Source organism: Pan troglodytes, chromosome 16 (assembly GCF_028858775.2).
Source record: "Pan troglodytes isolate AG18354 chromosome 16, NHGRI_mPanTro3-v2.0_pri, whole genome shotgun sequence".
Lineage (NCBI taxonomy): Eukaryota > Metazoa > Chordata > Mammalia > Primates > Hominidae > Pan > Pan troglodytes.
Genome location: NC_072414.2, coordinates 35,472,224 through 35,487,469, shown reverse-complemented (window position 1 = coordinate 35,487,469; position 15,246 = coordinate 35,472,224). Strand labels below are relative to the sequence as shown.

The following is a 15,246-nucleotide window of genomic DNA, read 5'->3' as shown; positions in this document are numbered from 1 at the left end:
AAGGAACACAGTATCAGATTCAGCAAGGCTGCCTGTGAGCCACGTTCTGATTGGGCATTGTCTGCATGTTAAATACTTCACAGCGACCGGGCACAGTGGCCCACGCCTGTAATCCCAGCAGTTTGGGAGGCCAAAGTGGGTGGTTCACTTGAGGTCAGGAGTTCAAGACCAGCCTGGCCAACATGGAGAAACCCTGCCTCTATTAAAAATACAAAAATTAGCTGGGCGTGGTGTTGGGCGCCTATAATCCCAGCTACTCGGGAGGCTGAGGCAGGAGAACCACTTGAACCCCGGAGGCGAAGGTTGCAGTAAGCCAGGATTGCACCACTGCACTCCGGCCTGAGTGACAGAGTGAGACTCTGTTTCAAAACAAAACAAAATAAAACAAAACAAAACAAAAAACTTTACAGCAATCCTGGTCCCTACCATGGAGCATGTGTTACAGGAAAACAGCCAGTCCACTCTGCAACCAATTTGGACATGGCCCTGAAAATCCTTTTTGCACAGAAAGGAGAAAATAAGAGTACTGGCAGGATGTCAGATGCTCGGGATGCCTCACCCTCTAGTCTCATGACTATGACACATGAGACGGTGTTCCGCTGTACCTCTGCCCCCCCTCCCCACTGTTTGTGGATCTGAATCTGGAAAAGAGCTTGGAGAGATTTACAGGCCTCCTCTTCTGCAATCAGTAAAAGAGTACCATGTGGAGGCAGAGAGCCAGAATAGGTTGTGGGGAGAAAGGGACAGTTTCCATAGCAACTGCAGAGATGAGGTCGCTAACTAGCACAGGGTCTCAGTATAAAGGTCAGCAGTAGTTAACCAAAGATTCTGCTTTCATCAAGTCTCACAAAGAGACTAGACAATAGATCTGAATGGTATAGGGAAGGATCACATACTGATTAGATGGTAGGGGCAGAAACTCAGCCTTGTGATCTCAGGCCCTGCTAAAATTGGGTTTTATTAATTACAGTGCAAATGTAGATTATGATAGTACTAACATTGCTTATGTGTGCTGGATGAGTATTTTGCAGGCTCACTGCCAAAGGCTGACAATGTCACAGAAAGATTGGCTATAGGTGTCTGTTAATTATCCTCCTCTTTCCTTGGTTAACAGTATTCCAGCCATTCCACTGGGTGATGATTCCAGTATGATTATATTGTCAAAATATACGTATATATATTTAGAGACAGAGTCTTGCTGTGTCAGCAAGGCTGGTATACAGTGGCGTGATTGTAGCTCACTGTAACCTCAAACTCTGGGCTCAAGTGATCCTTGCACCTCAGCCTCTGGAGTAGCTAGGACTATTTGAGACAGGGTCTCACAGAGACAGGGTCTTTGTGTGTTGCACAGGTTGGTCCCAAACTCCTGGCCTCAAGCAGTCCTCTTGCCTTGGCCTCCCAAAGAACTGGGATTACAAGCGTGAGCCACTGTTCCCAGCCCAGAAATTTTTTTTTTGAGGCGGAGTCTTGCTCTCTTGCCCAGGTTGGAGTGCAGTGGCGCGATCTTGGTTCACTGCAACCTCTGCCTCCCAGGTTCAAGCGATTCTTCTGCCTTAGCCTCCTGAGTAGCTGGGACTACAGGCGCGCGCCACCACGCCCAGCTAATTTTTGTAGTTTTAGTAGAGACGGGGTTTCACCATGTTGGCCATACTGGTCTCAAACTCCTGACCTCGTGATCCACCCACCTCGGCCTCCCAAAGTGCTGAAATTACAGGCATGGGCCACCATGCCCGGCCCAGAAAATATTTTTAAGTGTTAAATTGCACATAGCACTGTCCAAAGTGCTCTATAAAGAAAACTGGCCAGGAGTGGTGGCTCACATCTGTAATCCCAGCTGTTTGGGAGACTGAGGCGGGTGGATTGCTTGAGCCCAGAAGTTCAAGACCAGCCTGGGGTACATAATGGAACCCCATCTTTACAAAAAATACAAAAATTAGCCGGATGTGGTGGTGTGTGCCTGTAGTCCCAGCTACTCAGGAGGCTGAGATGGGAGGATCAATTGAGCCCAGGAGGCAGTGAGCCGAGATCTCGCCACTGCGCTCTAGCTTGGGCAACAGAGCAAGCCTCTTATCTCAAACAGAAAAAAAAGAAAAAAGAAAAAAGAAAACTGTGGAGCATTAGCATCAGTGTCCCAGAATTTTATAAGCAAAGACAGAAAATGCTCTGATACATATGTATAAGACTTAGAAAGCTAAATAAAAAATTAAATACATATATGAATTATAAAGTATTTAAAAATCTATATTGAATTTAGGAAGTGTGCTATGGCAGAAGCCTGGTAGTAAAACGATGCAATTCAAAGGCCCTTCCAAGGGTGTTACCAGTGGAGGGTCTTGACTACGAGTTGTCCAGGTTCTTGGCATATTGAACAAAGAATTGGACTAGCTGGGCGCAGTGGCTCACACCTGTAATCCCAACACTTTGGGAGGCTGAGGTGGGTGGATCACCTGAGGTCAGGAGTTCGAGACCAGCCTGGCCAACATGGTGAAACCCCATCTCTACTAAAAATGCAAAAATTAGCTGGGCGTGTTGGTGGGCGCCTGTAATCCCAGCTACTCGGGAGGCTGAGGCAGGAGAATTGCTTGAACCCAGGAAGTGGAGGTTGCAGTGAGTGGAGATCGTGCCACTGTACTCCAGGCTGGGTGACAGAGTGAGACTCCATCTCAAAAAAAAAAAAAAAAAAAGAATTGGACAAAATGCACAAACAAACCAATGGAAGATGAAAGCATAGATTTATTGAAGTGAAAATACATTCCACAGAGTGGGAGTGGGCTCGAGTAAGTGGCTCAAGGGCCCCAGTTGCACAAATCTTCTTGGGTTTAAGTACCCTTTAGAGGTTTCCTATTAATTACATCCTATGTAAATGAAGACTTGGCCTGCGACCTATTGGAGGCTGAAGTGGTGGCTTGGCCCATCACCAATTAGAGGCTGAAGTGAAGTTACACCCTTTGCAAATGAAGACTTGGCTCCCACCAATCAGAGGCTGAATGAAGGCTCCCTGTCTCCAGACACTATTCTCCTGCCTCAAGGGGATTATTAGGGACCTGTGATATGCATGATTGTCAGACACAGGTAGTAGTGTTTGATGGCTATGGAGCCTCTTGTTTTGTTTCATTTAACTATTGACCCCCTGGAATGACCAAGTATGATCTTTTGGGAGCTCTCCAATTCTGTAGCTTCTTCCACAGTCTTGTCAAGCAAAATTGGCAGATATAGTGGCACACCAATGCTTTTGAACTGTGATGAAGGACCCTTGAATTGTCGAAGGTGTCTAAGGATCCACCACTGAAAGAGGAGGTTAGAAGAGGTGCAAGAGGAAGGCACTATTATAGGCTCTTTCCTTGGTTATGCACTGGAGTCAGCACAAGGCAAAAGATAATATAAATCTCAAATGGTTTGAAAAGTATCGGCTAAGTTTAAACCAGTTAGGGAATTCTCAACCCCCAGGCCTTCATAATGTATAGTGATAAATTATCCAATAGGTAAATTAAGCACACTCTTAACAAAGTGGGAAGGGCATCTCTAAGTTTTTCTGGAAATAATTTCATATTTGGCATTTAAAGTATTAAAGTTGTCCCCATGAAAAATCAGAGCTTTACTTGCAATTAGTTGCACTCATCTTGGATTAGGTGTTCATAGGAGAGAAGAACATCATAATTCTTTCAATGCTTAAAGTCTCCATAAGATTTAAGGCAGCTCTGGCAATTCATAAAGAAAAGATGCTGGGCCTTCTCTTCTAGCCTAATGAATGTCATTAGTTTTTCTGGGGGTCTGAGCTCATTTGGCAGAACTCCAGCCCTGCTCTGCTGGATTGCATGGTTTTATCCACCAAAATATCCAAGGGAGCTGCATACAGCTCAGATTCCTTCCCTGCACTCAGTTCTGCCTGTAAAGCATTCTTACACAGAGAGAGGCGTGTTGGATTACAGAAGTGCTGTGTCAGAGGCTTATCCTTGGCTTTTGGGGGAAATACTATGATCATAATGCATACCAGCAGCCATAGGGTCACCTCAGCCTGAACAGCTGGTTTGTCTGCAAAGGCATGGAGTAAAATAACCTTTAAAAAGGCACTGAGTAAAATAATATCTAAAAAGGTTGAGATGGGGAAGAAGTCTGCATTTATTACTATGTCTGGGCCACAGAGGAGGCCCACAATAAATATTTTTCTAATTATTATTTGTTCACATTAAGTAAATGGGCAGAGCAATGGGACTGGGTTTACCTTCCCCCTGCAGAGCATTGCAAAGGACAATGAAGAAATTTCCCCTTTTTCTTCCCTCACTTCCCACATTCTTTTATTTAAGAAAGTGATTCCCAAAAGCGAAAAACATAATTTATCAATACCATCTTCCCTTATCCATTTCATTAGCCTGTGAAATGGAAGGTAGTGTTTGGCTGTGACCTCTGATACCATCTTTTCTTTTAATCTGAGCAAAGCTACCTCTTACTGCAGGGATCTCTTAAGGATTTTCTTTGTGGTGGTAGAGATGATGGTGGTAAAGAGGATTCAAACCTAACTATATAACTTAGTTTTCAGGCCATACCTGTGTGTGAATTATATTTTGCATCTTTTTTTTCCCCAAAGTATTCATAGAATGGAGTTATTTCCTTTCAAGGAATGCTTGGGTTGAAGAAATATTATTCCCTTTGCAATATCACAAAATCACAAATACTTTGTCTTTCTTCCCATCAGTTCCTTCTCGAAGATCCTTCATAATATGCCCTAACTTCCCTTTCCAACATTACCTCCTGCAAATATCCTGTTTTTATTTTATTTTTTAAATTTTATTTATTTATTTTTTGAAACGGAGTCTCGCTCTGTCACCCAGACTGGAGTGCAGTGGCACAATCTCGGCTCACTGCAACCTCCGCCTGCCAGGTTCAAGCAATTCTCTTGCCTCACCTTCCCGAGTAGCTGGGATTGCAGGTGTGCACCAACATACCTGGCTAATTTTTTATATTTTTGGTAGAGACAGGGTTTCACCATTTGGCCAGGCTGGTCTTGAACTCTTGACCTCAGGTGATCTCTCCGCCTCGGCCTCCCAAAGTACTGGGATTACAGGAGTGAGACACCGTGCCTGGCCGCAAATATCCTGTATCAACCTTTTTATTCAGTCAGTCTGAACCACTTGCCTTTTTCTCATTCTTGTATTTTTTGTTTAGGCTGTTCATTTTTCCTTGAATACTCTGTTTTCCTTAACTCATCTAAGGATTTATTTATTTACCTTTACCTTATTTGTGGAATAAAGATTCATCTCATTCCACAAAGGATTTAAGGGATATGACTGAACTCAAACCCAACTACTTCTGCAAAACTGACTTTCTTACTTACCAACTATGTGAACTTTGGCAACTTGCTTATCTTCTCTGTGCTTCAGTTTCCTTGTCTGTAAAATTAAAATAATAGCACCCCACCTTATAGGGATTATTTTGAGAATTAAGTGGAACAACCTTTTAAATATGCTTAGCACAATGCCTGGAATTCATTCATTCATTCAATAATATTTATGGCCAGGCACGGTGGGTCACATTTATAATCCCAGCACTTTGGGAGGCTAAAGCAGGAGGATCACTTGAGGCAAAAGTATCACTTGAGGTTGCAGTGAGCTGTGATCGTGCCAGTGCGCTCCAGCTTGGGCAACAGAGCAAGACTCTGTCTCAAAAAATTTTTGTTTTAATTTATTGATTGATTTGTAGAGATGGGGGGGGGTCTTGCTATTTTGCACAGGCTGGTCTCGAACTCCTAGCCTCAAGCAATCCTCCCATCTTGGTCTCCCAAAGCTATGGGATTACAGGCTTTAGCCACCATTCCTGGCCCTCCCGTATGCATTAAATTGTCTCTTGATTACCTGTAATAACTAATACAGTGTAAATGCTATGTAAATAGGTGTATTGTTTGGCAAATAATTACAAGAAAAAAAAGTCTGTGAATGTTCAGTATGGAAGCAACCACCCTTTTTTTCTGAATATTTTCAATTCATGGTTGGTTGAATCCACAGATGCAGAATCCACATATAGGGAAGGCTGACTATATTTTAAAACACTGCAAAGAAGAATCAGGAGAAGGCAGGGTGAGACTTCAGACTAAGATGTAAGCCTGACATCTGTGGAAGGAGAGAGGGAAGGAAGGAGGATTGGAAAGGAAGAATCTTTTTTTTTTTGAGATGGAGTCTTGCTCTGTTGCCCAGGCTGGAGTGTAGTGGCGTCATCTCTGCTTACTGCAACCTCCACCTCCCGGGTTCAAACAATTCTCCTGCCTCAGCCTCCCGAGTAGCTGGAATTACAGGCGCCGGCCACCACGCCCAGCTAATTTTTTGTATTTTTAGTAGAAACAGAGTTTTGCCACGTTGGCCAGGCTGGTCTTGAAATCCTGACATCAGGTAATCCACCTGCCTCAGGCTCCTGAAGTGTTGGGATTACAGGTGTGAGCCACTGTGCCCAGCCCAGTGGTACATTTTCATGGTTGTCACAGTACATACTGCATGAATAAGTTTATCTGAAATTCTAGAATGGGAAAAACTAATCTACAGTGACAGAAAGCAAATAAATGATTGCCCAGGGCTGGGAATTGATTGCAAAGGGCACAGGGAACTTTTTGGGTGATTGATATGTTCTATATTTGATTGGGGTCATAGCTACACACACCCGCGCACGCACACACACACGCACCCATTTATTGAACTCATCAAACTCTACACTTAAAATGGGCCCAATTTTAATTGTACATAAATGATATATAAAGTTGACTAAAAAACACAAGATAGGCTGGGCAAGGTGGCTCACGCATGTAATCCCAGCAGTTTTGGAGGCCAAGGCGGGTTGATCGCTTGAGTCCAGGAGTTGAAGACCAGCCTGGCCAACATGGCAAAACCCCGTCTCTACTAAAAATACAAAAATTAGCTGGGGGTGGTGGTGTGCGCCTGTAATCCCAGCTACTTGGGAGGTTGAGGTACAAGAATCGCTTGAACCCAGGAGACAGAGGTTGCAGTGAGCTGAGATCATGCCATCACACTCCAGCTGGAGTGACAAAGTGAGACTCTGCCTCAAGAAAAAAAACAAATGGCAGGGCACGGTGGCTCACGCGTGTAATCCCAACACTTTAGGAGGCCAAGGTGGGCAGATCATGAGGACAGGAGATTGAGACCATTTTGGCTAACATGGTGAAACCCCGTCTCTACTAAAAAATACAAAAAAAAAAAAAAGTAGGTTGTGGTGGTGGGCGCCTGTAGTCCCAGCTGCTCAGGAGGCTGAGGCAGGAGAATGGTGTGAACCCGGGAGGCGGAGCTTGCAGTGAGCCAAGATCGCGCTACTGCACTCCAGCCTGGGTGACAGAATGAGACTCAAAAAAAAATAAGAAAAAAAACAAACATGAGATATCACTTCACACTGACAAACCAAATGTTAGTGAGAATGTGGAGCACCTGAAACTAATATGTTGTTAGTGGAAGTGTAAAATTATACAATCATTTTATTTATTTATTTTTAATTTGTTTTTAAGAGACATAGTCTCGCTCTGTTGCCCAGGCTGGAGTGCAAGTGGTGCGATCATAGCTCACTGCAACCTTGAACTCCTGGGCTCAATTGATCTTCCCACCTCAGCCTCCCTAGTAGCTGGTACTACAGGCTGGTGCCACCATGCTTGACTAATTTTTAAAACATTTTTTTGTAGAGATAAGACCTCCCTGTATTGCCCAGGCTGGTCTTGAACTTCTGGCTCAAGCGAACCTCTCAACTCAGCCTCCCAAAATGTTGGGATTACAGGCACGAGCCACTGCAGGTGGCCTACAGTCATTTTCAAAAACTGTTTTTGGCAGTTTCTTATAAAGTGAAAGGAGCACACATCCTATGACCCAGCAGTTCCACTTCTAGTTATCTACCCAAGATAAATGAAAACAAATGTTCACAAAACGAATTGTTTATAAATGTTCATAGCAACTTTATTTATAATAGTCTAAACCCAAATATGCAGTAATAGGAGAATTAATAAAACAAGTTGTGTTGCATACAATTGAATGTTGCTGAGCAATGAAAAAGAATGAAGTACTGATGCATGCAGCAACATGCAAAATGTTGAGCAAAAGAAGCTGGACACAAAAGACCACGTACTGTGTGATTCCATTTATATAAAATAGTATTACAGGTAAAATTAATCTATGGTCATAGAAGTTACAATATGACTGCCTTGTGGAATGGGGATTGACTGGAAGGGACCATGAATAACTCTCTGGAGTGATGACAATGTTCTATATATTGATTGATATGCAGGTTTCATGGCTGTATATGTTTGTCAAAGCTCATCAAATTACTGGCCAAGCACGGTGGCCCATGCCTGTGTTCCCAGCATTTTGGGAGGTCGAGGTGGGAGGATTGCTTGAGCCCAGGAGTTCAAGACCCACCTGAGCAACATAGTGCAGCCCCATCTCTACAAAAGAAAGAAAAATTAGCCAGGTGTGGTGGTGCATACCTGTAGTCCCAGCCCCGAGGAGACTGAGCTGGGAGGATTGCTTGAGCCCAGGAGCTGAGCCCAGGAGTTCAAGGCTGTGGTGAGCTATGATCAAGCCATTGCACTCTAGCCTCGGCCACAGAGCAAGACCCTGTCTCTTAAAAAAAAAAAATTTACACAATTAAGAGCTATAGATTTCACTGTATTTAAATTTTACCTCAATAAAAATATCAGTCACTAAAAATAAAAAACAAAATGAAAGAAACAAGCCTAACTATTGAATTGGTAGTATTGTTTTAAGTGATTTTAAAATACAGTAACTTAACTTTATATATATATGTTTTTTAGACAGACTGTCACTGTCACCCAGGCTGGTGTGCAGTGGCATGATCACTGCTCACTGCAGACTTTACCTCCTGAGCTCAAGTGATCCTCCTGCGTTGGCCTCCCAAAGTTCTGGGATGTAAGCCACCATGCCTGGCCTGTTCATTTTCTTTGGGTGTGTTGACGGTGTTCTTATGTTTAAAATATTCTCTTTATTTTATTTTATTTCTTTGAGACAGAGTCTCACTCTGTCGCCCAGGCTGGAGTGCAGCAGCGTGATTTCGGCTCAGTGCAACCTCCGCCTCCCAGGTTCAAGTGATTCTCCTGCCTCAGCCTCCCAAGTAGCTGGGACTACAGGTGCTCGCCACCATGCCCAGCTAAATTTTGTATTTTTTAATAGAGACAGGGTTTCACCATGTTGGCCAGGCTGGTCTTAAACTTCTGACCTCAGGTGGTCCACCCACCTCAGCCTCCCAAAGTGCTGGGATTGTAAGTGTGAGCCACCAAGCCTGGCCTAAAATATTCTCTATATTTTAGATACAGAAGTATTTTGGTTAAAATTATATGATGTCTGGGATTTGTTTAGAAATCAGTTTGGGGGAAGTGGGTGGATATAGATGAAATAAGATTGAGCATTTGTTTGAAAAAAAAAGAAAAATTTCAACAAAAGAAGATTGAGCATTTGTTGCTAATTGTTGAAGGTGGATTATATAAGTACATAGCTTTTAAAATTCTTTCTGTTAATAAAAAGACAGTATCTTCAAGCTTTTTGTTATAAGCAACCAGAAGGGTGAAGTTGCCATCAACTGAGATGGGGAAGGCTGCGGGTGGAGTAGACTTGGTAGAAGAGATGAGTTCAATTTTAAGCATGTTGAATTTGAGATGTCAATTGGACATCAAAATGAAGATATTGAATAGGCAGTTAGATACATAAATTGGTAATTTGGGAGAGAGGTGTGGGTCAAAGACATAGTTAGGAGTCATTGGCATATAGATTGTATTTATAGCAATGTGACTGGATGAAATCAAGAAAGGAGTGAGAGTAAATAGAACTTAGAACATAGTAAGTGCTCAAGAAGTATTCATTATAACCACATGACTAAAATTCTTTCGATTTGTCTCACAATTCCTACAGAACTTTTATTGTATCTTGTACTATCATTATTTCTATGTCTTATCTCCTTCCTAGATTGTAAATTCTTTGAAGCTAGAAACTAGATATTACTCATCCTTATACACTGCTCTCTCTCCACCACCACCATGGAGCCAAAATGGTACCTTGCATTTAAGTGAATTGAAATTAATAAATGAACCTGAGTTTGTGAAGAAATTTTTGGTCAGTTTTATGGGTTTTCTGACTTGCTCTGACTTTCAGTTCTTGAGACTCTGTGTGATGTGCTTATATGTGAGTAGAGCCAAGATGCATTACTGCTATTCTTGCCACTTGTTAGTTAGCACACTAGCTCTGTACAGCCCAGATCAGCCTTTGAGACCTAGCTGTACTGAAGACACTGCAGAAGGGATATGCTCAGAGTAGAATGGGAAAGGGTAATAATGACACAGGAAGTAGGATCCAAGAGTAGGCACTGTGTTCATGCTATGTTACTTTTACTTTATTATTTATTATTATTTTTTAAATTTTATTTGAGGTTCAGGGGTACATGTGCAGGTTTGTTAAATAGGTAAGTTGCATTATCACGGGGTTTGGTGTACAGATTATTTTGCCACACAGGTAACAAGCATAGTAACTGATAGTTTTTGATTCTCATCCTCCTCCCCCTCTCCACCCTTAAGTAGGCCCCAGAGTCTGTTGTTCCCTTCTTTGTACATAGACGTTACTTTATATACACACACTACCTCAGAATATGAGTAACTATTTCACAGCTCAGCCACTAGGACACAGTGGTGTTCTTGTCCACTGAAGTCTTCTCTTATATTCTTTTTAGATTTCTCAGCCCCAGGACATAAAAACTCCCTTCTTTCCATTGAAACATAAGAGTTTAGGAGTAACTGGTTTGTTTTGTTTTTTGTTGTTGTTGTTGTTGTTTTTAATTTGCAAAATGAACTTTTCTCACCTTCTACCATCCTGGGTCTGATTTCTGGCAGTTTCCATAGTTTCTAAGTATATTCCTTCTCTTGTCCTCATGCTGTTCCTATGTCAGGTGCAGGTTAACTTTTCTTTAGTTTTGCTTAGTACCAAACTGCCCAGCTCCAATCTTGGATAATTTGGTACCATTCTCTTTCTTTATTTTTTATTTAATAACCAGAGTATAATTATCAAGATCAGGAAAATAATATTGATTCGTTACTAATCTACAGACCTTATTCAGATATCAACAGTGCTCCCATTAGAATTATTTATAGAAGAAGGGAAACCAAGTTCTTGTCCAGGATTCAGTTCTGGATCATCTGTTACATTTAATGGTTTTGTCTTTGTAGTCTTCTCAAATCTAGAACATTTCTTGAGACTTTGATTGTCATTCTTGACCTTGGCAGCACTTCTTTCTCTCTCTCTCTCTTTCTCTTTGGAGAATATGGGCTGTTTATCTGTAAAGCACCCATTAATGTGGATTTATCTGATTTTTTCTCATGATCAGATTCAGGTTATAGATTTTTGGCAAGAATACAATTAAAGTGTGATATATCCTCAGTGCATTATATCAAGTGACACAGATGGCTTTTTGTTCCCTTACTGGTATATTAACTGAGATCACTTGGTTGAGTTGGTGAATACCAGGTTTCTTCACTGCAAATTTACCACTTTTCTCTTTGTAATAATTCAGTACATTTTAGGGAGATACTTTGAGATCATGTATATACCCTCTTTCACCATATTATGAGTTTTAGCATTAATGATATTTATTTTGAATCATCTTTATTGTGAAACATAGCACACATAAAGTGAACAAAATAAAATATAAATGTACAAATTTATGAATTATAAATAGTATACCTGTGTAATGCCTCTGGTAATAAAAAATAGAACATTTCCAAGCACCTCACATGCCTCTTAATTAATTACAACCCCACTGTTCCCTATACAATTAACCATACATTCTTTTATTGCAATCCTGTTATTAAAATTTTTTATGATCTAAGTACACATCTTTAAATATTAAAGTTTAGTCTCATTGAAAAACTTTTGTTACTGTAGTAAAATACACATAACATAAATGTACCATTATAACCATTTTTAAGTGTATGGTTCAGTGGCATTAAGTACATTTACATTGTTGTGCAACCATCACCACCATCCATCGCCAGAACTTTTTCATCTTCCCAAACTGAAGCTATGTAAATCATTAAACAATAAATTCCCTTTCCTCCCTCCTCCTAGCTCCTGGCAGCCACCATTCTACTTTCTCTCTTTCTGAATTTGCCTACTCTAGGTACCTCGTATAAGTGGAATCACACAATATTTGTTCTTTTGTGTCTGGCTTATTTCACTTAGCATAATGTTTTCAAGGTTCATCTGTGTTGAGCATGTTCATATCACTCTCGATTTTTATTCTATAGTACTGGCTTCCAGGAAGTTAGGAATTGGAAAGAAAGCTGAGATGGTAGAGAAGAGCCAGGATTTATCGAGTCACAGGATGAGAATTTTGAGGAGGGAATGGCAACAGCATCAGACACTACAGACGTCAAAGATAATGAGGTAATTTGTTGTTGTTTTTTGAGACAGAGTCTCACTCTGTAGCCCAGGCTGGGGTGCAGTGGTGCGATCTCAGCTCACTGCAACCTCTGCCTCCCAGGTTCAAGTGATTCTTCCACCTCAGCCTCCTGAGTAGCTGGGAATACAGGTGCACACCACCATTGTATTTTTAATAGAGACGGGGTTTCACCATGCTGGCCAGGCTAGTCTTGAACTCCTGAGCTCAAGCAATCAGCCTACCTTGGCCTCCCAAAGTACTGGGATTACTTGAGCTACCGCGCCTGGCTGATAATGAGGTAATTTGACAAGAAAATTTTAGAATCAGTCATTAACATGTTTAGAGTAACTACTTTGTGTCTGGCATTGTGCTAGGCATTAGATTTATGGAGGTCGAAGCCAGACTGCAAACGTAGAGAAGTAGAGTGGACAGGAGATGATACTTGGATGTGAAGATTTGATTACTTCTATACAAAGAGGGGAGAGGCCGGGCACTGTGGCTCATGCCTGTAATCCCAGCACTTTGGGAGGCTGAGGTGGGCGGATCACCTGAGGCCGGAGTTCGAGACCTGCTTGACCAACATGGAGAAACTCTGTCTCTACTAAAAATACAAAATTAGCCAGGTGTGTTGCACATGCCTGTAACCCTAGCTACTCAGGAGGCTGAGGCAGGAGAATCAGTTGAACCCAGGAGGCAGGGGTTGCCGTAAGCGGAGATCACACCATTGCACTCCAGCCTGGGCAAAAAGAGTGAAACTCCATCTCAAAAAAAAAAAAAAAAAAAAAAGGAATATATGATTGTTTTCCTATCATTAAATTTGGCACTTGTCAATTCTCCTCAGTAGAGTACTCTGCCACTGAGCTTGAAAACTATGAGTTTTCATAAGATCGTGAAGCAACTTTAAAGGTTGGTGGAATACCTGTGAGGGAAGAATAAGCTGGGCTAGGGTTCTTTTGCTTAGAGAAGTCTTTGAGGAGGCTTCAGAAAAATACTCACAAACTAAGTCATATAGCATTTAGATTTGTTGTTTGATGGTTTGAAATTTATTATATAATTATAGGACGAAATGAGATGATCCCAACTTAATGACATCTATCTTGATTTTAAAGATAGCAGTTAAAGACAATATGAGAGGAAATGGCTTTAAATTCTATAATAAAGGATTTAGGTTAGAAGATTAGAAGATTAATATTAGAAGAAAAATTTCTGACAATGAGGTTTGTTAAACTTTAAAGCAAGTTAACCTAAGATCTGATGAGTCTTCTCTGGGAGGGCTTTAGAGGTAAGTTAGATTTCTCTGTCTAAGGTGGTTTAGGAAAAGATGTTACCTGTAGACAGGTAGGTGTGCTGTTGGTCCTTTGCAGTCTAGGAGTCAATAAAGGCCTTTGGCTCATCTAGCTGCAACCATTCTGCCTGTAGTTTGTTTTTCTGGATAATTTAATGATTAATTTAATTGCCACACTGCCTAACAAGGAATTAATAGTTTTTCTTAACAGTTTTTTTTAAGATTCTTGTTTAGTAATGCAAATGGCTCACTCATTTATTTATCTATTTTTAGTCAGGCTGAGGTTTTTAGGCTTTTTTTTTTTTTTTTTGAGACGGGGTCTCACTCTGTCACCCAGGCTGGAGTGCAGTGGCGCGATCTCTGCTGACTGCAAGCTCCGCCTCCCGGGTTCACGCCATTCTCCTGCCTCAGCCTCCCAAGTAGCTGGGACTACAGGCGCCTGCCCGTGCACCCGGCTAATTTTTTGTATTTTTAGTAGAGACCGTGTTTCACCATGTTAGCCAGGATGGTCTCGATCTCCTGACCTCGTGATCTGCCCGACTTGGCCTCCCAGAGTGCTGGGATTACAGGCGTGAGCTACCGCACCTGGCTTTTTGTGTGTGTGTGTGTGTGTGTGTGTGTGACGGAGTCTCACTCTGTTGCTCACGCTGGAGTGCAGTGGCACGATCTCAGCTCACTGTAACCTACGCCTCCAGGGTTCAAGCAATTCTCCTGCCTCAGCCTCCTGAGTAGCTGGGACTACAGGCGCCCACCACCATGCCCAGCTGATTTTTTGTATTTTTAGTAGAGGCGGGGTTTCACTATCTTAGCCAGGATGGTCTCGATCTCCTGACCTCATGATCCGCCCGCCTCGTCCTCCCAAAGTGCTGGGATTACAGGTGTGAGCCACTGCGCCTGGCGGTTTTTAGGTTTTTATTGTTGTTGTTTCAGACAGGGTCTCACTCTCTTGCCCAGGCTGGAGCACAGTGTTGCAATCTTGGCTCATTGCAACCTCTGCCTCCTAGTTCAGGAGATGCTCTCACCTCAGCCTCCTGAGTAGCTGGGACTACAGGCACATGCCACCACACCCAGCTAATTTTTTTCGTATATTTTTTAGAGATGGGCTTTTGCCATGTTGCCCAGGCTGGTCTCAAATTCCTGGGCTCAAGTAATCCACCTGCCTCTGCCTCCCAAAGTGCTGGGATTACAGATGTAAGCCACTGCGCCCAGCCATTTTATGTTTCGACAAACACACTTGTCAAGTAATCAAACAGATCTGTTTATTTGTGCCTCACTTGGGGAGGAAGCAGAAGCAGGCTGGAGAAGAAAAGCAAAAAAATGGTAACTTTTGGGGGATTTTTATGGGACTCAAGGTCATGATTTACTCATAACAGGACCTGGTTGGTTGTGCCCTCTCAAATAGAGCAGATGAACTCACTTTGTCCAGCTAGTGTAGTTAGTATTGCTCTAACCTGGTCTTTAAGTATTAGATTTGTTTAGTCACTGGTGTTCTGCAGCTTTAGGAGTGGAGTATGAAAAGAGTCAATTATAAATGATTTTAAGAT

General features: G+C 42.1%; 1 protein-coding gene across 2 annotated transcripts in view; it reads left to right on the top strand.

The window, feature by feature from the left end:
* TP53BP1 (tumor protein p53 binding protein 1) overlaps positions 1-15,246 on the top strand; it is a 103,310-nt gene that overhangs the window by 1,059 nt on the left and 87,005 nt on the right. The window lies entirely within an intron of this gene.